At 44.1% G+C, this 25,737-nt stretch overlaps 1 protein-coding gene and 1 pseudogene across 1 annotated transcript in view; both read left to right on the forward strand.

Annotated features, from left to right (window-relative positions):
* LOC140314142 (uncharacterized) overlaps window positions 1-25,737 on the forward strand; it is a 206,422-nt gene that overhangs the window by 43,779 nt on the left and 136,906 nt on the right. The gene's annotated exons all lie outside the window — the stretch shown is intronic.
* The window catches only part of LOC140269229 (uncharacterized), a 45,456-nt pseudogene continuing 29,030 nt past the window's right edge, over window positions 9,312-25,737 (forward strand).

A 25,737-nucleotide genomic window follows, 5' to 3' on the forward strand; every position in this document is an offset into this window, starting at 1 on the left:
GGGCCCCTCAGTGACTCCCAGTCAGTAGACTCCATGCAGTCCTGAAGCATGTCCCTTGCCTCTGGAGTCCACCTCCTTACTGTAGTCCTGGATGGTTTGGCCCTTCTCAGTTGCTGCCTGTATGTGGGGACCATCTGTATGATGCAGTGGTCGGAGTGTCCAAGGGCAGCGTGGGGGATGGAGCGGTATGAGGGTTTTATGGTGGAGTAGAAGTGGTCCAGTGTGTTGCTGTCCTGCATGGCGCATGTCACCAGCTGTTTGGAGCTCGTCAGTTCCTGGGAGAGGTTACACGAGTTCAAATCTCTCATCACAAGAACTACTGAGTTTGGCTGAGAGGTGGAGAAAAGAGCAGCTGGATGTCATGGTTCACAGATGTACTTAGTTCACTTTTCTGATCATGTTAAGACCAGATGTGAACAGCTCCAGGGCGCCGTTAGAACCACTGTGTGTCATTCATTACTGTAAAAACTGTGCACCATCCTTTCCACTTTCTTTATTGCAAGATCTTCTTCTCCACTTCAGCTTTTGGCTAAATCTAAACACAGCTCACATGTCTTTGGACATTAATAACATAGATCACAGTGACATATGCAACACTTCAGATAAGCAGCTGCCCCAGTATAATTACAGATGGTTAAAATCATTGTTATTTTATAATATTCTTTCATGAACTGTGAGAAGCATTACACAGAGGGTTCATCTCCAAAGCAGGAGTTTTGGTCTGTCTGCAGCCTTTTTATTCTAATGTCAATGACCAGTTCAGCAGGTGTGTCCCTCAGAGGAGCTGGAGGCAGCTGTTCAGGGCTACCTTTTTAGAAGAAGGTTTACTGATTGGAAAGGGGGCTCCTCACGGTGACACTTTGTGGGTAAGAGCCTGAATAAGGGCAACTTCTTCTTCTTCTTGGTTCTTGAAGACGTTTCATCTCTCATCTGAAAGGATTATTCAGTTCTTCACTGGCGAGGTTTCAATCTGAAGTTCCCTTAGATCAAATATGTCCACAACCACACAGATGCAAACAAAAACTTATTCAGTCAGAAATATTAACCACTGTAATGAGGTGTAGACTTATTTATTGACCTCCTTGCTTTGTTCACAGAAAGTTTCAAGAGTTTTTTTCTCTCTCATGATCTAACTTTTCTCCGTCTGTGATATTGGCTTTTTTAGCGTGAGGTAAAAAGGATCCACAGGAGTCTGGAGGATGGACACAAATACAGGGAAATGAGAGGTATGCCTGACTGCACTGGGATGTTGTTTCCTCACCTGTGAGTCACTTTGGATCAAAGCATCTGCTAAATGACTAAATGGAAATGACATGAATGTCCATGATGACTGTACAGAAACATTCCACAGAACTGTGTATATGAGCTATCTTTGTAGAAACTGGATGTTTCAGGCTGTTAGTCTCAGTTGTTTCCAGATATTTGCCACATAGCTCGCTGTGAAAGCTGCCTTATATCTAACATGTAGAGATATAAAACTGTGGAGCTGATGGATCTAAAAGTGACATGAAATCACTTAAAGATGATTGTTATTTCAGTGTCAGGGGAAGAAAATCATATCACTATCAGCACATAATGAATGTCCTTGTGTAAATGCTTTGAGAAACGTGTTGAGCATCATGCCCTCACTGTGCATGTGTTCTGTTTCTGAGCTGTAATGTGGTACAAAGACTTCACATGAATTTAGGAAGTTTTCCTGCTCCTGTCTCAGTCTCAGTGCACTCTGGATTCATCCTCTGGGAAGCAGAAACATCCACAGGAAACTGATGAACATCTGTCCAACAAAATCAGCGTCCTGATAAGCTGCTGCTAGAAGGACAAAATCCTGACCTGAGATCAGTCCAAGATCTGTCTTTTAAAATGGAATAAAGTGAAATGATGTGGTGAAATCTGCTGAAAGCTGTGAAACAACAAGTGCTGCTGGAAGTGTTTTCATGAAGAGCTCATTAAACCTTTTAAAGGAGGAATGGACTTTATTCCAGCAGCAGCTCAAAGCAGCAGATTCATATTTATCTGGACATTTGAATGAAAACATTCAGTATTAAATAAATGTCTTTAAAATGTCTTGCTTTTATTTATGGTGAATTGAAGTTTCATTTGGATCATTTTCCAGAACAAATCGTTGAAATGTTCACAGTTTTTATCTTTGAACCTTCAGAAAACTTCTCTTAATAAGAAGAAAAAGTTGAATAAAAGTTTAAATAAATAAAGACAGCAGAGAGGAAGAAACTCCCTCAGCTCAGTATGTTTGTGACTCTGTCTGAGATGGAGGTGAAATATGTGAACCTGGGCTGTGGTTTACTGCTCTCTCACAGCCGTTCTGTTTATTCACAGCTGAGAAATCATCTTTCTGAGGATGACCATAACCTTTATAATCATCACCACTATCTTTATTAATATCCAGAATCACTGTGAATGTTTCTGCTTCTTTCTTCTGGTACCAGTATATCCAGTTTTCATCACACTGGTCAGTTCCACAGCTGAAGGAGACACTTTGACCAACTCTCCTGGTCAGTGTTAACTGGTCCTGAATCAGCTGTGCTGCCATGGCAACCAGCGCTGTAGTGACTCAGACAGACAGATGAAGGTCAGTGTGACAGTGTGTGTTCCAGGTGGAGTTTGCTGGCTCCTGATTGGCTGGAAACACTCACCTGAACACAGACAGCACAGAGCAGCAGCTGGGAGGAAAAGCATTTTGTGCAGTGGTGTTTCCTCTGGTGAACCTGGGGAGAAGTGGCGCTCTGATGCAGCTGAGGCCAAACAAGGACGAGCTGTGAGATCAGACCAGGGCCACGTGCTTTCTAACAGCTCCTCAGAGCTCCCATCAGCCCCTGCGGCCCACAGATAAGACCGCTGCTGCTGACTGACAGCTCAGCTGAAGCTGCTGTGTGGTTTCATGGTCTTGATTTGAATCTGACAGCAGATGATTAAAATCGGGGTCACATGATGCAGAAAGACTAAAAAACATTCATGTTCCCACAAACACATTCAGCTTGGTGGTGAATTTAGTAACACACACTGTTATCTGTTGTTTAACAGCTGGGATGAAAATGCACAACTACAAATCCACACAGCTCCTCAACTCTGATCCAACTCTTCAATGTGTTTGACTTCATTCAATAATGGAGCTGAATTTCTGCTGACTTTCATTCTTTTCCCACTCTGTCTTCTAACATGATGGATTTAGTTTGTCATGTTGTTCTTCGTCATGTTTCCATCATGCAAACAAAGTCCTGTCAGTGTTCAGCTCTCAAACAGTTCACCTTCAGTTCCACTGACACACTGATGCCTGTGAATTCATCTCAAACTGACATTTTTATCAGTGCTGCAGTCTGTCCTTCACTCACATGGGTTGTTATGGATCACATGGCTGGAACATGAGATTTCCTCTGACCCACAAACACAACTACACTGCTGTCACTGTGCTGCTTATTGGGCTGTGAATGTTGTCAGAACAGCTTTTCAACAACAAGCTGAAGATGTGGCTGTTGTGCTGCTTTTGATTCACAGTCAGTGTAGACAATATGGAAAGTAGAGCTCAGGAGGTGCAGCTGAAGCTTTTGCTTCTTTCATCATTACTTATAGAGATGACACTGAAATGCTTTTGTATTCAGAGCTTTTATTGATTGTTTAAGGGTGACAGCTTCATGACACTTTCTCCAGTCTGACCCTCACTTGGAACACAATCAAACATACTGGGACATGTGGGAAAGGATCACAGTGTTCATACTGTACATATCTGAGAACATCCACAGGAAGACACTTTATCATTTACATGCTGATTCTGTCATTTTAACATCTTTCAAAGTCAGATTTGTACTAGAAATGATGTTATACACTGTATGTTGACACGTAGAAATAATCCCATTCTGCTGTAAGCAGCTCTGAATAGAAACAACCATAACTACCCTGTTATTACTGTATTATGTTGATGCATGAAAACAGCTGAATGATTGTGCTGGAAACACTGAGAACAGCCTGAAGATGTGGCTGTTGTGTTACTTTTGCTTCACAGTCAGTGTAGACAACATACAGAGCAGCTTCAAAGATACTTCCAGGTGAGGCGTGCAGAAAGCAGCTGTGAGCACCGTAACATACAATAAATACATTATTACTGACCTGGACACTGATACATTCAGATTCAGTTATCACATATATATAAAGGATCTGCAGGTCACTGCTTCTGTTTTCATTTACATTTCACTCAGCATTCATACAATCCATGTTCCCCACCATTGCCTGGGCTCTATGAACATGTGCTGCATATTATTTACAGTTAAGATCATAAAGCTGAAAAAGAGAGCAGAACAGCACACGTGATGACTGGTGACTGAGAACAGAGCACCATCGCTGCTGACATCACAAGAAGTGATGTCATCACTGATTATGACCTCACAGTTCTGCATGACATCACAATGGAAACATGTCATCAAAGGACATGACATCACTGTAGTTTATAAAAGCCTGAAAGACAAAGCGCCTGAAAAACAACACTTACTTAAAAAGTCCTTTTTGAGTCAAACCAAAATATCCTCTCCTGCACTTCTGTGGGGTGACAGAGTAGATGAAGAGATTCTGGAGAATGAGTCCAAGGGTTTCTACATATTTCCCTCTGAAAGTGGCAAAGAGGAAAGTTCTGAGGAAGCCGCCAACAGGCCAGAAGCTGCAGAATCATCCCCAGGCCTCTGCAGCTCAACACAGCAAGAGGAAGTTTACAGACTCAGGAACCTCTCCCACTCCCTCTGTGGGCTGCACTCAGAGGGAATGGACTCCCTCCAAGGCCTCTGCTGTCACCAATTATGGCTCAGAGAAGTTTAAGGGGAATTTCTGCTTCCAGAGTAAAAGGAAAGTTTAAAGTAAAGGTTTAATTCCAGCAACCTTAAAACTCTGTGGTGGACTGATCAAATCCAATGTGGAGGTGGGGATTTAGGGGAAAACCTCCTCGAACAGTCTGGTGTAATTGGGTCTAAAATACAAGTTGATGGTTCAGAAGAGTTTATTTTTGTTGTCAGCTCAGAGAGCTCGACTGGACAGAAACAGTCTAAATACAAATCAGGTTTCTACACATAGTCCTAAAGCTGTCACTGAGCACTGATGCTGAAGATGATCGTCCTGTTGGGACCAGTTGTAGGTTAGACTAAATACAGAGCAGCTTGAACAGATACATATCATCCCTTTCTTCAGTAAAGCAGAAAGTTTGTGCTTTTAGAACAGGAAAAGTTCTCAACTTTTTGGAATATGCAGATTATATAAAGTACTGTGGTCAAAAGTCTTAAAACACACCTCATTCCTTTATGTTTTGCCAGGATTGTGTCATTTCTTTAAGTAATCTTCAGGAATAGTTCTCCAGGCTTCTTGAAGGACATCCCAAAGCTCTTCTCTGGATGTCGGCTGCCTTTTGTTCCGTTCTCTGTCAGATGATCCCACACTGCTTCAATAATGTTGAGGTCCGGGCTCTGGGGAGGATTCATGCCTCCATAAGACCTGTTGCCACTGATTTTCAGTCCACTTCTTGTGTCATTTGGCATAGCTCAGCCTTTTCTCCCTGTTTCCCTTCCTTAAGAACGGCTTCTTGACAGCCACCCTTCCATGGAGACCATTTCTGATGAGGCTTCATTGAACAGCAGATGGATCAGCTGAAGGTCCAGATGCATCTCTCAGGTCCTGTGTCAGGTCTTTGCTGGATTTTTTCCTCTTTCTTAAGAACATCACCTTCAGATATAGTTCAGCTGCTGTAGATACTTTTCAAGGCCTGACTTATTTGTTTGTCCACTTTCCTCAGATCTTTTCTGGACAAACTGCAGACCAAGTTTTTAGCAAATAGTTCTTTGGGAATCACCTTGTTGCTGCAAAAATGCTATTTCATATCAAACTGTGTTATTTTATAGATGCAACCAAAGAAATGGGAACAGATGATGTGTTTCTGTGACAGGCAGCTAGTAGCAAAGTGAAATAGTTTCTGTTGCTCAGTTGTCTGTTATGTGCAGACATAACTCTGGTTCATACATTGAGTTTGGTGCCTGAAACTATTACTGAAGACCAGCTGAAAAGATTCCAAGAGACTGCGTCCACATGGAAGAAAGACATAAGAAATGAGGGGAGGCTAAAGACTTGTACAGCGCTTTATGTCGGTGTTGTCCGCCCACTGATTTAGCTGCTGATGGTTCCTTAAAGCCATTGAAAATACTGTCTCTGAATGACCTTTCTGTAGCCTCAGAATCTCGTCAGGAGGTCAGAGTCATGCAACAAACTCCAACATTTCAGTGATGATATCAGAGTCTTTTCACATTAAACTTTATTTGTGCAATAATGAAACATTTCAACTGGTTTTTGAAAGTAAAACTCTGCATCTCTTCTTCTCTTGTAAAAGCTTTGAAGGAAAGGCAGCTTTTTAATCACAGTTTAGCGTCTGAATCCCCATCAGCTCAGTGAGCTCCACCTCAGAAGTTGACCTCAGCTCAGGCGTCATTCTGATCTGTGCTTTCTGCTTCTGTCTTCACAGGTGACACCATCTTGATTCAAACAAAAAGCTAATCTACTGTATGAAGTTCTAACCATAACATTAACCACTATTTATATCTATATATATATATGGAGATCTAATCTCATCTCTAATACTGACTGATATTACACACAGTTCAATCCGAGATGATGGTTTAGAGTTACCTTAACATCATAGCATGAATGTTTCTGTGATTTTAACAAATTCACATAAGAACAGCAAACAAACTAAGCAAAGAGTCTTTAAAGAATGAAACGTTCAAAATGTTAGATACGTTACCTTCACACAGTGAAAAGATGCTGTTTAACAGTGAAAATCAGAAGTGAGAGTCAGAAAGGAACTTATTCATGTTTAACCGGCTCATCTTGGCTTAAGCCTCCAAACCTGCGACAGAAAAAGCTTCCTGTTTTGTCTGTTTCTTTAGTCGTAGAACAGGAAGTCCATCGGCTAATGGCTGCCAGCTGCACTGACTGCTCCTCCTCTACATGAGCTGCTGGAAGCAATCCCTCTCTTCCTTTGCTGTCAGTTTACTCATCAATGTTCCCCTTTTGATTTTTTGCTGACTATACTTCACTCTCAACTCATCCGGACACACACTCCACCTCTACTGCTTCAGATGAATTAGATATCAAGTTAACGGTCACATGTGGTCATCTTTGTCCTGTTTTTGAGAAAGATTGTGAAGGGCCATGTTAAATTGACTCTAAAAGGGAGGAGATCAAGGGCTGCATGGTGTTATGGTGTTTAGCACCGTTGCCTCACAGCAGGAGGGTTCCAGGTTTGATCCCTGCCTGGGGCCTTTCTGTGTTTGCATGTTCTCCCCGTGTATGCATGGGTTCTCTCCAGGTACTCCGGCTTCCTCCCAACATCCAAAAACATGCATGTTAGGTTAATTGGTAACTCTAAAAAATTGGCCTGAGGAGTGATTGTGAGTGTTCATGGTTGTTTGTCTCTGTGTGGCCCTGTGATGGAGGGTGTACCCCGCCTCTCACCCGATGACCGCTGGGATAGGCTCCAGCCTGATGGATTAAATGGGTATAGAAGATGGATCCCGAGGGAATCCCGAGGGAATTTCAAAGTATTCAGCAGCTACATAAATTCCCGAGGGCAAGTTAGTATCACCAACAAACAAAAACTCAATTAGTAACAACATAATAACAAATAATTCAGTGCATTGCGGTAAAAGTGTAAAAGGACATAAGTTTAAAAAGAAAATAAATATAAAAATGTGCGATGTGCTCATGTAACACTGTCATAACAACAAATATGCGTGTGAACCCTGCACATGTACAGCCATCCACATGGATTTGTTGTCATGCTAAAGAGGCCATGAAGATATTAAGCGACCATAAAGCGAAACGGTGTGGTGTCTGTAATAATAGTCAGTTGAATACAACTGCTTTAATATGAGCTTTCTACATGAACATATCCTGTGATGAACCATGACCAGGTTTGCAGAGTTTCTGGTCTTATATGAATAAATATATGATGTGGAAACTGCAGCCTTGAGAGAGATTTACTTATTTATATGCTGATTAAATGCTTTTACTTTACTCATCAGGCAAAAATCATCCTGTAAAATGAGCTTTTATTGTGAAAACCTCCCCCCTCCCTCTATTAGTTCCTTCCTTTGTCATAGGTGGAGCTGTAACTCATTCCAGGAAGCAGCTTATCTGTGTCTCAGTCTGTGGCGTGGAGAGTCTAAACTGTGAGTCTAAACTTTGTCTTCTGTAACTTTCCTGTCTGTTTCTGCTCTGTAATGTTTGGGGAACATGTTTACTTCTTTTGAGTTTGAAGACAAATCTGCATGATCCTCAGATGATTGAGGAACTGGAATTAGACAACATGATGATCAGCTGGTATTTATTTGCATTCTTCCTGCTGCTGCTTCCTGTTATGCCTCTCAACATAAACGGGCAATAATAAAGTTTTCTACAGAGACCAACACATGGAAAAGGACCGTCTTCCTTTACTTCTGCAGCATCTACTGACCTGTTCTCCCCCAAACCTCCTGCAGATCATTTCCACACTTTGCCCTCTCTGTGTTTGGCCTTTTATTTAAAAAAATAACCTGTAGAGTCATAAAACACCTTGTGTTGTTCAGCTGCTGAACATCTCAGTTAAAATGTTCAGACAGATTCATTACAGAGAACAGTTAGTGGTCCAGGAAGGCAGCTCAAATAACTTTAATCTAACAAGCTCCAGAGCAGCAAAAAAGGTTCAAAGTACCAACTCTGAACTCATCAGCTCTCTCTGAAGATAAGAAATAAAAATATATTCCTTCTCTCTTCCTCTTTGAGTCAAAAACAATGAACTTTTACATGAGAAACAGGAATGTGTCAGCAGAAGACATAGAGGCCAGTTTAACCTGAAACTGTGGAACAGCCAGATAGAGACTGACTTCTCTAAAGCTTGTTACTGCCGACTTTTTAAAATTTGGAGCTTCGATGAATTATTTTTATTTCCTGAAATCGTCATAGAACTATAAAAGATTTCCAGATGTTTTTTCATCCAGTGTTTGAGTGTGCAGGATATCAAAATCACCGCACTGCATCAGTGTCTAAACTAAGAAAACCTGAACTGAAACTGTTTCCATGGAACATTTCAGAGCGTGGATGACAGACGATGTACGTCCCCTCAGTGTCCATCACCTTTGGATTTGATGCCTCCGGTGTTGGTTTGGTGAGATTGGTGGAGTGTTTGTTACCCACAGAACACCTTTAAGATCCTGTGGGCCAACGTGCACAGCTAGTTGATCAAATGAAATGATGTGAAACACTGATCTGACTGAATCTGCTCACAGCTCACAGAGAACGTCCTCTGATGCTCACGCAGAGAAAAGATGGAGAAGCCTGTGAAGCAGCAGCTGCTGGAAATGCTGCTGGACCTGGGAAATGAGGAGCTGAAGCTTTTCCATTGGTACCTTGTGAATGCTGAGTTACTTGGTTTGCCAGCCCTCAGAAGGAGCCATCTGGAGAGAGCAGACAGGATGGAAACAGTGGATTTGATGGTCGCCATCTATACCCCTAAACATGTGATGGAGGTGACACATTCTATACTGGAGAAGATGGGGAGGAATCAAGGTCAGTTAGAGAGTAAAAAACATGGTTTTCATCCAACTTACATCCCAATCATTGAAATAAATGCGTTGGGTAAATCTCAAGAACAACTTCTGAGTTCATTTCTGACCTTTGAAGGAAGCAGAAATAAAAAGCATCTTTCTTTTTTCCTTTTAATCTCTTCAGCTCAGAGTTTTTCTTCCTCTATGAAATGTCTCTAATGGAGATATTTTTTTAAGCTGCTCTGATGGTGTTGTTGCTGTTTCACTTTCAGATGCAACGCCCCAAAAGGAGCCAACACATTCCTCAACTGTCGCCTCCAGCAAAGAAGAAGTTCAGAGGGACATTCGTAATGATTATGTACGTCATACATGTAGAGTTTTCTCAGCTATTTGCAGTTACTGTAGTGCAGTAAGAACACGTTTGCTTTTTGTCTTCAGTAGTTACACTGAACAGAGACAGAAACACAGCACTGCTAAACATGTCACCTATTTTAGATAAAGCGTCACCACTAAGCTGAAACTATGAAAGAAACCATCTAAATGGCTCATATGATGCAACACTCAAGGGAGCGGGTTGTACGTCCCCTCAGTGTCCATCACCTTTGGCTTTGATGCCTCCGGTGTTGGTTTGGTGAGACTGGTGGAGTGTTTGTTACCCACAGAACACCTTTAAGATCCTGTGGGCCAACGTGCACAGCACCCTGTTCCTGGAAACGTGCACCAACTCCATGTTGCACTTTTTAATTTCTCTTCTATCTTGAACACATTTAGTTGTTTCAGGGTTCAGCGGCACATTTATACTTTTGTTCAGTGTAGTTTTAATTTGTGAAGATGTTCAGTAATAGTTTTTAAATGAAACTAATTCTTCTTCTTTAATTGTCTTTTAGATCTACCCTGTGACTGAAAACTCCAAGGCACACCGTGTAGCCCTGCTGATCACTAATATGAACTTTAAAGACTTGAATACTAGACGTGAAGCTGAAAAAGATGAGCAGGCCATGCTGGAGCTGCTCACCAATCTGGGCTACGAGGTGGTGAAATACAGAGACTTGTCGGGAAAGGTAGTTTTTAAAGACATAAAACATTTCTTCACTTTATTTAAGAGGATTTTCAGGCTGTTGGACTAACCGGCGACTGACACCGGGCTCTTTTTGTTCTTATAGGAGATTGACGATGCTGTGATTCAGTTCTCCAGACATAAAAACATGACCCAGACAGACAGCGTGTTTGTGGTTATCATGTCTCATGGACACATGGACTCTGTCTTTGGCACTGATGGTGAAGAGTATAAGACGGATCAAATTTACCAGCATTTAAACATTAAAACGTGTCCTGCACTGCAGAACAAACCAAAGATCATAATCATTCAAGCTTCCAGAGGAGGTGATTCAATGTGAAGATGATATTTATGTGTAATTAGCCTGGAGCAGTTATTTAACCTGATGTATTTAACCTTCTGACTCACTACAGGTGATACTACACATCCCGACTCATCAGCACTTCATGAAGGAGGAAAACTCTCAACAGATTCTCTCGTGCCCGTAGACAAAGACTTTGTCTCCCTTCTCTCTTCTTCTCTGGGTAAATGCTGCAGCTTTTAGTAACGAACCGATAACAGTTGAAATCCAACTCCGAAAGCCACAAATTAACTTGTTTTCACTTTCAGACACGATTTCATATAGATCAGGAGCACATGGATCTATTCTAATCCAGTACATTTTTGAGGTGTTCAACACTTTCTCCCATGAGGATCACATTGAAGAACTGTTTCGTAAAGTAAGTCTAATAATCACATCCAGAAAAGTCTCGTTGTCACACTTGTCCTCCTCAGACTCGGCTCCCTCAGCAGAGGTCTGAAAGTCTGAGGAAAACTGAGTTCACCTTAATGTGCTGGAGCCACTCCCCCTGTCTGGGAGTCACTTTTTCAGCCCCTGCTCCTCAGTTTTCTCGTGCTTCTCCCACACATAGTTTTTCTCAGGAGTGTCTCAGAGGGACACTGGGAATTTCTATTTGAATTGAATGAGGCTGTTTTTAAAGGGAATTCTGGTATTTTTTAACCTAAACATAGATCTAGGTGCTGTTATGTGGCTACTTGCAGCTATTGGGGAGCTAACGGAGGAAATTCTACACAGGCACTATACTGGGACGACTTCATCCACACGCCCCCCTGCAGCACAGTTTATTTACTCCTTTCTCTGTGACAGTGGGCTAACTTCACACGGAGTTTGCTACTCATAGTTTTGTGCAACATGGCAGGATATTTATCAAATTTTGACAACATGAACGACAACTTTGAGTAAGATGAACGTTCTTATTGGAGTGAATGAGCTGTGCTGCAGCCATGAATGTCGATGAAGTGGTCCCAGTAGAGGTGTGTGTAGAATTCACTCCCTTAGCTCTCCTTTAGCTGCAAGTAGCCACATAACAGTAGCTATGTGCTAACAGAGCAATAGTACGCGTTTGTTCATTCATTCTTCTTAAAGTATTGGTGAAATAAAGACAGATAATGCCTTATTTAGAGGCTGTATTGTCTCTGCCCCGTTTACTCCGTTATATGGATATACAGGGATCGCGAGTTATCTAAATAGCTTCCGAAAGACGCTGACTTTTGACAAACTGTTCTTCGGTGAGTAGATAAACGTATTTCCTGCCATAAATAAGGTCTAGGTTTAAAAATACTGGAGTTCCCCTTTAAGTGATGGAATCTGTAGTGACGTCTCCATTCTGTGTCATGACATGTTCTTGTCAGGGGTAGAAGGATAAAAGTGCCCTTTAACAGATGCCACCAGATTATGTATTCAGTTCAAACATTGTTGAACCAAACTCTTTGTATCATGTCACCTGATGTTAATTTATTTAGACAATTCAAAGATGTCATAATGGGACACTTTTGTAAATACAAGCATGTGATTAACTCTTTTATATGTTGGAATTCTAAATTATGAAACTGAGTTATGGTAGTTATACACTGAGGTTGAAGAAGAGAGACGAAACAGGACGTGAGGAGTCAAAGCAACAGCAAGAACTGGTGGTCCTTTTCTTTGGTTTTCTTCTATCCTTTCCATAAATTCAATGACGTGCAGATTCTGTTGCTGGTGGGTTTGAAGTTGCATCCTTCCAGCTTTTGCTGATGTTGCCTTATGTTTGTGTATTTAGGGCCAGAGCAGTGAAATGCGAAGGCCCTATTGTTCCTGAAGGGGTTATCATTATTATTGTTTGCGAAACTTGCTCCAAACCACGCCAATTTTTGCAGGGACGCCAGTCGTGGGGGCAATTTGGCATTCGCGAACATTGGCGGCGCAAAATGGCTCTGTAGCGCCACCTACAACATTTCAATAACGCCAAACGAATGGGGTCATTTTGCCGTACACTGACGAAACTCGGTACACGCCTTCATCATGCCAAGACGCACAAAAACGCCTATAGACACCATGGTGCCAGGTCCACAGGAAGTCGGCCATTTTGAGTGCAACATGCGCTTTGGTGCCATTTTTGCCCGTTTCCACACCTCGCATATGATCGAACTCCTACACATTTCATGTTACAGGCTTCAAACTTGGCCAGGTTACTCTTAAGCCATGGGGGATAAAAAATCTTCGAAAGCTTTCTCAAACCTTAAAGGGTGTGGCTGTGGCGAAACCTCAAAGTTCGATGACTGGCCATTGCTTGCCATTAAAAACAAAGAAGCTCCCACATACATTATCCAATCTACCCCAAACTTCATAGGTTGCACTTGGGCTCCACCCAGAATGTATACATATGACCAAGTTTACACAAGCTTATAGCGCCACCTACTGGTGGCCAAATAAGTCACTTATAACTTCTCCATACATTGTCCGATCTTCACCAAACTTCAAAGGCTGCACTTGGGCTCCACCCAGAATGCACACATATGACCAAACTTACATATGCTTATAGCACCACCTGCTGGTGGCTATAAACGTCACTTTTTACGTCCAGCGGTACTACGCATGACTGGGATTCTCACATCCTGCTCTACACTTGACGGACGGCTGTGCACATCGGACAGAGTCCAACGCCTACCTCGGCGTGCGCAGGGGTGCGAGGGCCTGGTCAGTGCTGCTTGCAGCCCTAGTTGTAATTGTTGTAGTAGAGGATTTGTCATTGGACCTCTGTTGGCTGATGAGGTTGAACTGGTGTGTGAAATGTTGAGTTCCAGTTCTGCAGACAGAGTAGACATATTACTTATGTCTACATATTATTATTTATATTTCGGTACATTATGATGATACGGGCCTGGTTTCACCATCTTTCATTGGGCCGTTGGCACCTGAATACCTTTTTTTTTTTTTTAATGATGGACAATAAATGTAAACAGATCTGTGTCAAAGAATGGCAGGACACACTTGCAGGATAGGTTTCAAAGGAAGATAGTTTATTATAAATAAACGTCTTAACAGTTCTCAGTTCAGTGAAACAAACACTGTGAAACATTCTATGACACTGAACTCTATAATTAAAGCAGAGACCGTTGTCTGTATAAAACTTTATCAAAAATAACATCAACTCCACTCAGAGAGGAAAACGAAAAATCTTATAAAATGTAATACTTACATTTACACTCTCTTCTAAAGAGGCAACAAAGAAAACTCTCCGTCAAAAGGAGGAACTAGACTTGTAAACTTCAAAAAATCTCCCTAAATGGACGTACTATAAACAATTACAAAATAAACTCTCCGAAAGGAGGAAACCAAAATCAAGCTGTGGAAATTTATCCAAGGTAACTAGAGGTACTGAAAAAACATTAACAAAGCAAAACACTGAAGTAGTAACGCTCGACTTCAGGACTGAATACCAGATTCAAAACTCGGAAATTAGAACACAAAGGATCTAATAAGGTTTTCGGAGGCTAGTAATGCAGACTGTAACGTACAACACACTGGCAACGACACAAGGGGAGGACGCAGACTATATACACATGAGGATGCAGGGAATTCAGGTGGAAACACTTGGGTAATCAGGGGAGACATGCAGACGCAGGACACGGGAGGAAAGGCAAGTTAGCTGAAACGAGAGGGGAAGTTAGTATACAAAATAAAACCGGAAGTGACAAGACAATGTGCAAAAACCAAAAGTAACCATGGGCTATGACAATCTGAGCTCTGTGCTCTTCTGTTAGAAGAATGACTTTATGAACCTGCTGTCAGTTTTAAATCAGGCTGCCAGGACTCAAATGCACTTTATTATTTGTAACACTGGAACATGGCGCCTATGTTACAGAACTCCATAACATTCCACAATCTTTCTGCTGAGGTACAGCTGCTAGAAACAAACAGATTCCTACCAAAAGCTGATAGCAAGTGGTCAAAATGGTAATCAAAATGAGCATTTTTGTTTCCATAATTATTTTTGTTTGTTTCAACCACACAGGTCACTGAGTGTTTAGAAGATTTTCTTCCTGCTAAGAAATCACAGAGTACAATCAGAGTCCTCACTCTGACTAAGCACTTCTACTTGTTTCCAGGTTAGTGGCACAAATGGGGACTTTCTGATTTGTTGTGTGTTTAAGTTTGTTAAATAGATTTTAGAAATACAACCACCAGGTGTATTTAAGAGTGGGGGATGGGGATATATACCACATGTTAATTGTAACAGCTGTTGATATTTAATATAATTGTTAATAAAACTCATTAATTAAGGGTCACTGTGACTAAAAACCAAGACTAATAGCTCAGCTTAACTAGTATCAGTTTAAGTGTGTGTTGGTTGTACAGATATAACACATGAAGGCAGTGGATGCTGAATCCTTTGCAACCAGCAGCTCTCACAACACACATACACAATCATCGCAGTCGATTTTGGGTAAAATAGTGCTATAGCAGATAAAAAGTCAGCATAATAATTATAAATCACAACTTCGTTTAATAAAGCTCTTTACTATTCTGCCATGTTATGTACAAATATACAAACAACTAGTTTAATGGAGATTTATTGCCTTGATATCTATCAGAGTTTTAAAGAAAGAGTATAAACTGCCTGTAGAGCCCTGCTGCTATTAGAGCTGAATAATGAAGATATTTATCCCTTTTTTATGAAAGCTCAGCACACAAGACAACAGAAGGATAAAAGACGAACTATCTCAAGTTTTACCTGATGTTTGTAAGTGTTTGTTAGTATTATTTTTGAGTTATTCTTACTCAGGATCGGTCATTTAACATATCTTCATTCTTTGTACTCATGAGAAGGAACTTGTGGAGAAGTAAAATAAAAGTTTGTGTCTGCCTCACCACACGGGGTCGAGGCACACGGCAGTACGAGCCTTGGAGATGCCTCGACTTAAGCTGTACTCTGAGTCAGATCTGAATCCAAAGTCTGTTTTGGAGAATCTTCCTTTCAGGAGCAGAAAGTGCTTTTGATGCACAGACATATGGACTTTCTACCATGTTTGTTTTGACATGTAAAAGCTGTGATTTAGAGGACATCCAATATTGGGGAAATTGAGGCCTCTGTAGAATTTGATTTCCGGTCAGAGTGTCACCGCTTCACCTCAGATTACAGGAGGAGGATAGAAGTAAACTGTTGTCTTTAAATCAGAAAGAAATCAGTTTCTGTGAAGTTCCATACATTTTTCTGTCTTTGCCAATTTCTATTTAAACTCTTGCTTACTTCTCTGCTTGGAACAAGAAGTAGTGGTAAATTCAGTCTTCTCTTCAAAGTTGAATGAAATTTCTGCAACTTTTCAAAGTTTCACACCAAAACGGATTGGTTGGATTGCGAAACATCTAAGCAGATGTGGGTCTTGACTGCACTATAACCACTGAAATGGAACAACCGTTAGGGTTTTCTGATCAATTTGAACTGAAACTTATTTCTCAGCCTTTTAAAAGCATTCGATAGAAACACTTTAAGTAGTTGAACCTCTGACTTTTATTGTAAATTTCTGACTTTTGCCCTAATTTTACTTGATAGTCAAGAAAAAGTAACAAGTGTATTTGTGTTTTAAAATCTTGATGCAACCTGGAAACAAACTGTGCATAAATGTGTAAATATGTGTATATTATTCAACCACTTGTCCTGAGGCTTGGATATATTATAGTTTCTGGCCACTAATATTGTTCTGGGGTTCGACCTTAAAGCACAGATCTCTAGGTGGAAAAGTTTTACTGACAGTCATGTCTGTTTTATTAAGTCCAAAAATGTTCTAGAATAGTGTAAAGTCATCCACAAACTGAATTACTTTAACATTTGATCACACTGAAATAATTTACAATATTTCTTAGTCATGTGAACAATGTAGCCTCAATGAGATTAATTTACTTTTCAATGAAATACTTAAGTACTTACTTAAATACTTAAATCAAAACACACACTGTACCCTTCAACTATGAAATAGAGGTCTTCTGAGAGCATTTCTTGTTAAATTCACATGCGCATTTGCCTCTTTTGAAGAAACCCATCCAACAGTTGAAAATCATGTGCTTTCTGGTTTTGTTATTCAGAAGTTATATGTCAGCAGAAGCTCAAATCTGCTCTGAAGAAGAAGTTCCAGTGTGTGTTTGAGGGGATTTCTAAAGCAGGAAACCCAACCCTTCTGAATCAGATCTACACAGAGCTCTACATCACAGAGGGAGGGACTGGAGAGGTCAATGATGAACATGAGGTCAGACAGATTGAAACAGCATCCAGGAAAGCAGGCAGAGCAGAAACAACCATCAGACAAGAAGACATCTTTAAACTCCCACCTGGAAGAGATGAACCAATCAGAACAGTGATGACAAAGGGAGTGGCTGGCATTGGGAAAACAGTCTTAACACAGAAGTTCACTCTGGACTGGGCTGAAGGCAAAGCCAACCAGGACATCCAGTTCATGTTTCCATTCACTTTCAGAGAGCTGAATGTGCTGAGAGGACGAAGGTTCAGCTTGGTGGAACTTGTTCATCACTTTTTTACTGAAACCAAAGAAATCTGTAGCTTTGAAGAGTTCCAGGTTGTGTTCATCTTTGACGGTCTGGATGAGTGTCGACTTCCTCTGGACTTCCACAACAAGGAGCCCCTGACTGATGTTACAGAGTCCACCTCAGTGGATGTGCTGCTGACAAACCTCATCAGGGGGAAACTGCTTCCCTCTGCTCGCCTCTGGATAACCACACAACCTGCAGCAGCCAATCAGATCCCTCCTGACTGTGTTGACATGGTGACAGAGGTCAGAGGGTTCACTGACCCACAGAAGGAGGAGTACTTCAGGAAGAGATTCAGAGATAAGAAGCAGGCCCGCAGGATCCTCTCCCACATCCAGACATCACGAAGCCTCCACATCATGTGCCACATCCCAGTCTTCTGCTGGATCACTGCTACAGTTCTGGAGGATGTGTTGAAAACCAGAGAGGGAGGAGAGCTGCCCAAGACCCTGACTGAGATGTACATCCACTTCCTGGTGGTTCAGGCCAAAGTAAAGAAGGTCAAGTATGATGGAGGAGCTGAGACAGATCCACACTGGAGTCCAGAGAGCAGGAAGATGATTGAGTCTCTGGGAAAACTGGCTTTTGAGCAGCTGCAGAAAGGAAACCTGATCTTCTATGAATCAGACCTGACAGAGTGTGGCATCGATATCTCAGCAGCCTCAGTGTACTCAGGAGTGTTCACACAGATCTTTAAAGGGGAGAGAGGGCTGTACCAGGAGAAGGTGTTCTGCTTCATCCATCTGAGTGTTCAGGAGTTTCTGGCTGCTCTTCATGTCCATCTGACCTTCATCAGCTCTGGAGCCAACCTGATGGGAGACCAACAAACAACGTCCCAGAAGTCTGAAACAAAAGAGGATCCATGTGCAGAGACTCTCTTCTACCAGAGTGCTGTGAACAAGGCCTTACAGAGTCCAAATGGACACCTGGACCTGTTCCTCCGCTTCCTCCTGGGTCTTTCACTGCAGACCAATCAGAGTCTCCTACGAGGCCTGCTGACACAGACAGGAAGTAGCTCACAGACCAATCAGAAAACAGTCGATTACATCAAGGAGAAGATCAGTGAGAGTCTGTCTGCAGAGAGAAGCATCAATCTGTTCCACTGTCTGAATGAACTGAATGATCGTTCTCTAGTGGAGGAGATCCAACAGTCCCTGAGTTCAGGAAGTCTCTCCACAGATAAACTGTCTCCTGCTCAGTGGTCAGCTCTGGTCTTCATCTTACTGTCATCAGAAAAAGATCTGGATGTGTTTGACCTGAAGAAATACTCCGCTTCAGAGGAAGACCTTCTGAGGCTGCTGCCAGTGGTCAAAGCCTCCAACAAAGCTCTGTAAGTACATTTTATTTCACGAAACAATAATGTCTTTTCAATAAAAAATAACAGAATTTTTTATCATCATTGTGTCTTGTCAGAATGAGTAGCTGTAACCTCTCAGAAAGAAGCTGTAAAGCTCTGTCTTCCATTGTAAGCTCCCAGTCCTCCAGTCTCAGAGAACTGGACCTAAATAACAACAATCTGCAGGATTCAGGAATGAAGCAGCTGTCTGAGGGACTGGAGAGTCCACACTGTAAACTCGAAACTGTCAGGTCAGATCATGTTTGTGAATTAGATCTTACGGTTGCTTTGAAGACTACCAAATCATAACTTTTAAACATTTTAAAACAAGATTTCAAGTTGAGATTGTTTTGTATGTTTTGTATGAATGTATAAAGTGTGACCAAAATTTTAGACTAAAAATTTAAAAATAAACATTGAAATGCATTTCTTGTCCATTGTCATTAAACCAGACTGAGTCTGTGTAACCTCTCAGAGAGAAGCTGTGAAGCTTTGTCCTCAGTTCTCAGCTCCCAGTCCTCTAATCTACTAGAACTGGACCTGAGTAACAACAACCTGCAGGATTCAGGAGTGAAGCTGCTGTCTGTTGGACTGGGGAGTCCACACTGTGGACTTGAAACTCTCAGGTAAGGCTTCCTTCAACTATTCACTTGATGACTTTTTTCATGTGCAAATTCATTATATACATCATCAATAGAAGATGTAAAAAGTTTGTTTTTCATTTCTGATTGTCAGAGCAGTTGTCTAACAAACCTTTAAGGGAGCTAGATTTGGGATTACTTGGGCCTCTTCCACTTCTAAAAATGAACAAAATGGATTATGGAGTGCACTGTTTCCCGGTTCGGCCTGTCTTGTGTCTTATTCTGTGTGTCTACAGCCTGTCAGGCTGTCTGATCACAGAGGAAGGCTGTGTTTATCTGGTCTCAGCTCTGACATCCAACCCTTCACATCTGAGTGAGCTGGACCTGAGCTACAACCATCCAGGAGAGGCAGGGATGACGATTCTGACTACATGCCTGGAGGATCCACAATGGAAACTGAGCACTCTCAGGTACATTTTCTCTGTCCTCCTTCTTTAAGCCCTGTAATTTTTGCTTGCCTGTTGTCACAACCAATTAATTTAAAATAGATCTCTAAATGTTAAAAAAGTACTTTCTAGAAACATTTATTTTCATCTTATTAGATGAAGACTACTTTTCAGGATTGTACTTTTTCCTTTTTTTTGGTACCTTTCCAAGATAGTAGCGCACAAAAGTGCAGCAGCTCTTTGCTCTCTGTCTAGGAACATCTTACGTGTGTTTTTAGGAATTATAGTGTTTCAGAATGTGGTGCTATGCTAAACAGATTTATAGCAATAAAGAGCTCATTAACATTGGCATTAAAAGTCAGATAGCAGTCATCCAGCAGACTCACAATATCCCGTTGGATATAGCCAGTTTCTCCAAATCTCCATGGATTGTTGTCGGCATAAGGAAGTTCCGTAGGGAGCACAAGCAAAAGCAGGGATGCCAAACAGGTCTACTAGTCAGTCTAAAGAAACAGCCGCTTTGCCCCCCACTTGCCAGCATCTTTCTGTCCAAAGCAAGCTCCGTCGTCCACAACATTGATGAACTGGAGTTACATCTGTCAACTAAATCATCTATTCGTGACTGTTGTGTGCTCATCATTACCGAATCTACTCACAAGAGGAAGGGATACTCGCAAGCCCCCGGCTGAGCGCCTTATGTTGGAGATCTCCCCGGTGAGTGAGAAGGTTGTCTCTCTGTGGCTGCAAGTCGCTGGAGGGAAGGTTTGTGCATAAGTACCAAACAGCAGTTCAGATTACCAGGCCTTCTTGGAGTCTCTGGGTGGCGTCCTGAAGAGCGTGTCACCTGGGGTTTCCATTGTTCTTCTGGAGGACTCCAATGCCCACGTTGGCAATAATGGAGTGACCAGGAGAGGCATGATTGGGAGGAACGGCCTCTCTGATCTGATGACTGCTGGATAGACCTGGTAAGCCCAAAGGAGCAATGAGGGTGAATTGGGAACCTCTTATGGAAGGCCTGTCTGTGTGGTCATTTAACACAGAGAATATCTCTCAAATACCGAGGGAGGTTGGAGACATGGAATCCAAATGCACCATGTACAGGACCTCCATTGCAGATGCTGCCTCCATGAATTGTGGCCTGAAGGTTATTGGTGCCTGCCGTGGCGGTAACCGGAAGACCCGCTGGTGGATGCCAGTATTGTGGGAAGCCGTTAAGCTGAAGAAGGAGGCCTTTCGGGCTTGGTTGTCCCAGGACACACCCGAAGTAGCTGAGGGGTACCGAGTGGCTAAAAGGGCTGCAGCATTGGTGGTTGCTAAAGCTAAAACTCAGATGTGGGAAGAATTCGGGGAGACAATGGAGAAGGACTTTCAGTAGGCCTCAAGAGTATTCTGGCAAACCATTCGATGGCTGAGTAAAGGAAAACAGGAACCTTTCCAGGTTCTGCTTGACCTGGGTGGCTGCTGACACGAACTGAGGATATTGTCGAACGATGGAAGGAGCACTTTGAGGATCTCCTCAATCCGTCTCACATGTCCTTTATTGAGGAGGAGTTGTCTGTGTAACGGGTGGTGTATGGACCCAATTGCAGTACAAAGGAGTCAGAAGACAGTGGTAAAAAGCAGCAGGCACCAGCGGGCTCTCGTTGACCGGCTTGACCTTGGACACATGGAATGTCGGGTGCATAGACCGAGGGAGTTTGAGCCGGACTGCCACAGGATTGATGACCTTCTCGATAGTGAAGGGCCCAACAAACTTGGGAGCCAGCTTGTTGGATTCCACACGCAGAGGAAGGTCACGGGTGGAGAGCCAAACCTTCTGGCCCACCTGGTATTGTGGAGTTTGAGAGCGATGACGGTTGGCTGCTGAGGAGTACCGGTCTGCCGCCTTCAGGAGGGAGGCCCTAGCATGGCTCCAGGTCCGTCGACAGCGACGGATGAAGGCTTGAACTGAAGGGCAAGAGGCCTCCCCTTCCAGGGCTGGGAAGAGAGGAGGCTGGTAACCGTAGGCACACTGGAAAGGAGACAAACCGGTGGCGGAGCTGGCAAGGGTGTTGTGGGCATATTCCACCCACAACAGATGCTGGGACCAAGAGGATGGGTTCTGTGACACCATACACCAGAGGGCCGTCTCTATTTCTTGGTTCTTCCTCTCAGTCTGGCCATTAGATTGCGGGTGGTACCCGGATGACAAACTGGCCGTGACTCCCAAGAGGCTGCAGAACTCCCACCAGAACACTGATGAAAACTGGGGCCCTCTGTCCGAGACCACATCAACAGGAATCCCATGAAGGTGGAAGACGTGGTTGAGGAGCAGCTGGGCTGTCTCTTTAGCTGACAGGAGCTTAGGCAAGGACACAAAGTGTGCCATCTTAGAGAAGCGGTCCACAATGGTAAGAATAGCCGTCTTCTCATTCGATGGTGGCAGGCCTGTCACGAAGTCCACTGAAATGTGGGACCAGGGGCGATGTGGCACTGGGAGAGGCTGCAGGAGGCCGGATGGTGCTTGACGCGATGTTTTATTCCGATTGCAGATCTGGCAGGCTTTGACATACTCCCGGGTGTCCTCCTGTAACGTGGCCCACCAGAAACGTTGTAGAAGGACCTCCCGGGTTCTCTGGATCCCAGGATGGCAGGTCAACTTAGAACCATGGGCCCACTGGAGTACATCCGACCTCAGAGCTGCAGGCATGAATAAACATCCAGTAGGGCAGGCACTAGGACCAGGCTGACCCTCTGTGGCAGCTCTTACTTTCTCCTCAATTTCCCAAGTCAGGGATGCCACAACACACGGGGACGGAAGGATGGTGTCAGGAGCACTGGTGCCATCATCCTCCCTCTGGAACTGACGTGACAGAGCGTCAGGTTTGACGTTGCGGGAGCCGGGTCTGTAGGAGAGGGTGAAATTGAACCTAGTGAATAAGAGGGCCCATCGTGCCTGTCGAGAATTGAGTCTCTTTGTGGTTCGAATGTACTCCAGGTTCTTGTGGTCCGTCCACACTAGGAAGGGCTGCTTGGTTCCCTCCAGCCAGTGCCGCCACTCCTCCAGGGCCAGTTTAACAGCAAGGAGTTCCCGGTTACCAATGTCATAATTTCTCTTGGCTGGGGAAAGACGCCGAGAGAAAAAGGCACATGGGTGGATCTTCTGGTCACTGGCTGCTCGCTGGGACAGCACAGCCCCTACACCCATGTCAGATGCATCCACCTCTACGATGAACTGCCGTTCGGCATCAGGAACTTGGAGGATGGGTGCAGAACTGAAGCGGTCCCTCAGGGTCTGAAAGGCTGTATCTGCAGAATGGGACCATCGGAAGGAAGTCTTGGAGGATGTCAGGGCTGTGAGAGGGGCAGCAATGGAGCTATAGTTCCGGATGAAGCACCTGTAAAAATTGGCAAAACCCAGGAACTGCTGCAGCTTCTTACGGGTTTCAGGGACTGGCCAGCACCTAACTGCGTCCATTTTGGCAGGATCCATCTCCAGGTGACCTTGAGTCACCATGTAACCCAGGAATGACACAGTCTGTGAGTGAAACTCACACTTTTCGGCCTTCACGAAAAGGGAGTTCTCCAGCAAGCGTTGGAGGACCGTCTGGACATGGTGGATATGTTCTTCGCGGGACTTAGAAAAAATGAGGATGTCGTCCAAATAAACGAAAACATATTTGTCGATCATGTCTCTGAGGAGGTCGTTGACCAAGGCCTGGTGAGGCCAAATGGCATCACCAAATATTCATAATGTGCGGTGGGCGTGTTAAAAGCAGTCTTCCATTCATCCCCCTCTCGGATGCGGACAAGGTGGTAGGCATTACGGAGGTCGAGCTTGGTGAAGATCATGGCTCCTTGAAGTAACTCAAAGGCTGAGGAGATGAGGGGAAGAGGGTACCGGTTCTTTATAGTGATGTCATTAAGTCCCCTGTAATCAATGCAGGGGCACAGGGTCTTGTCCTTCTTCTCGACAAAGAAAAATCCTGCCCCAGCAGGAGACGACGAGGGTCGGATAATACCGGCAGCCAGGGAGTCATTGATGTAAGACTCCATGAACTCCCGTTCAGGACCAGACAGGGAGTACCGACGCCCCTTGGGAGGTGAAGTGCCAGGCATCAGGTCAATGGAACAGTCATAAGGCCGATGAGGGGGCAATGAAGTCGCCTTAGTTTTACTGAACACCTCCCGGAAGTCATGGTACTCGGCAGGAACTCTGGACAAGTCAGGGCAGGAACTGGAGTGCCTTTTCTGCTGGGGTACAGAGGCCTCTTTAAGGCAGACCTGGTGGCAGGAGTTCTTCCAACCGAGGATGCCCCCTGTGGCCCAGTCGATGTGGGGGCTTTGTCGACGTAGCCAAGGGTATCCTAAGATCAGTGGAATGTTGGAAGATGACAGGAGGTGAAACTGGATGGTCTCATGGTGGTTACCGGAAAGTAGCATGTGGACAGGAGAAGTCTGGTCTCCAGAAGATGGCCATCAAGGGCTTTGGCAGGTATTGGGGTGTCAAGTGGAATCTTGACAGTCCGAGTTGTATAGCTAAGCTCTCAGCCATAATGTTGGCATCTGCACCAGAGTCTATAAAAGTGGGCAGGGTGTGTGCACCACCAGGAAGGAGGAGCTTGACTTGGAAGAGCGGGCGCAAGCTTGAGGAGGAAGACTTTGCTGCCGTGTGACTCACCAGGACTTCCTCACTCACTGGTGAGCCCTGTCTTTTAACGGGCAGCGGGAGATAAAATGTCCAGCTTGTCCACAGTACATACACAGATTCCCCTTACGGCGGCGCTCTCGCTCTTTGGATGTAAGCTTGGTGCGGCCCACCTGCATGGGCTCAGACTCTACGCCAATATCCATAGCGGGTAAAGAGGAACCGGAAGCAGATGAGTAACCTGGCCAGCGGGCTGGGTCGAGATGATCAGGAGTGTTCTGTCTCCTCTCCCTTCCCTCCAGCCGAACAGTAAGTTCAATGAGACTGTCCAGTGTGGAAGGTAGAGGATAGGAAACCAGTTCATCTTTGATGTAGTCTGCCAAACCATGCAGAAAAGCATCGCGCAGAGCCGCAGTGTTCCAGTCGCTTCGACGGGCCCTGGTCCGGAAGTCGATGGAGAAGTCAGCCACTGACTGGTTCCCTTGGTGCAGGGAGAGCAGATCACGGGTGGCATCAGATCTGGAAGTGCCCAACCTGAACACCTTGCGTAGTTCCTCAGAGAAGGCCTGGAATGATGCACAAGCGGAAGTCCGCCTCTCCCACTCTGCTGTTCCCCAGAGGAGGGCTCTGCCGGTCAGGTTGCTAAATACGTATGCCACCCTGGCATCCTCGGTGGCGAACGTGTATGGCTGCAGGCCGAAGAGTAAGGAGCAGGAGGTCAGGAATGAACCGCAGAGTTCAGGGTTTCCATCATATCGCTCAGGTTCCCACTCTGGGCTCGGAGATCATTCTGGGCTGTGGCAGAGCTGGAGCAGGAGTCTCCAGTGTGGGGACTGGAACTGCAGGAGGGCGAGTGGACATCAGCTGTTGCAACTGGGCAGAGAGGGCTGCAAAGGTATTGGTGTTGGCCTCTGTAGCTCGTCTGGCGTATGCATCAGCCTCCTCCATTCTCTGCTGCTGTTGCATGAGCGCGTGCTCAATCCTCTCAAACCGATCCTGTGGTGAGGTTGGTCCTGCTGGGTCCATGTCTGGCCAGATTGTACTGTAACGGGTGGTGTATGGACCCAATTGCAGTACAAAGGAGTCAGAAGACAGTGGTAAAAAGTTCAAGGCTTTACTGAAACTCTGGCAGACAGACAAACGGTTTAGAAACCGGCAAACAGGAATCAGGAGAGGAGAGGCAAAGTTCTTGGTCAGGGACAGAAGGCTGGGTCGAATTACCAGGAGGCAGAAGAGGTCGGTACTGGTAAAGCTGGCAGGAGAAC

Source organism: Leuresthes tenuis, unplaced genomic scaffold, assembly GCF_036924035.1.
Source record: "Leuresthes tenuis unplaced genomic scaffold, fLeuTen1.0.hap1 SCAF_1, whole genome shotgun sequence".
Classification (NCBI taxonomy): Eukaryota; Metazoa; Chordata; class Actinopteri; order Atheriniformes; family Atherinopsidae; genus Leuresthes; species Leuresthes tenuis.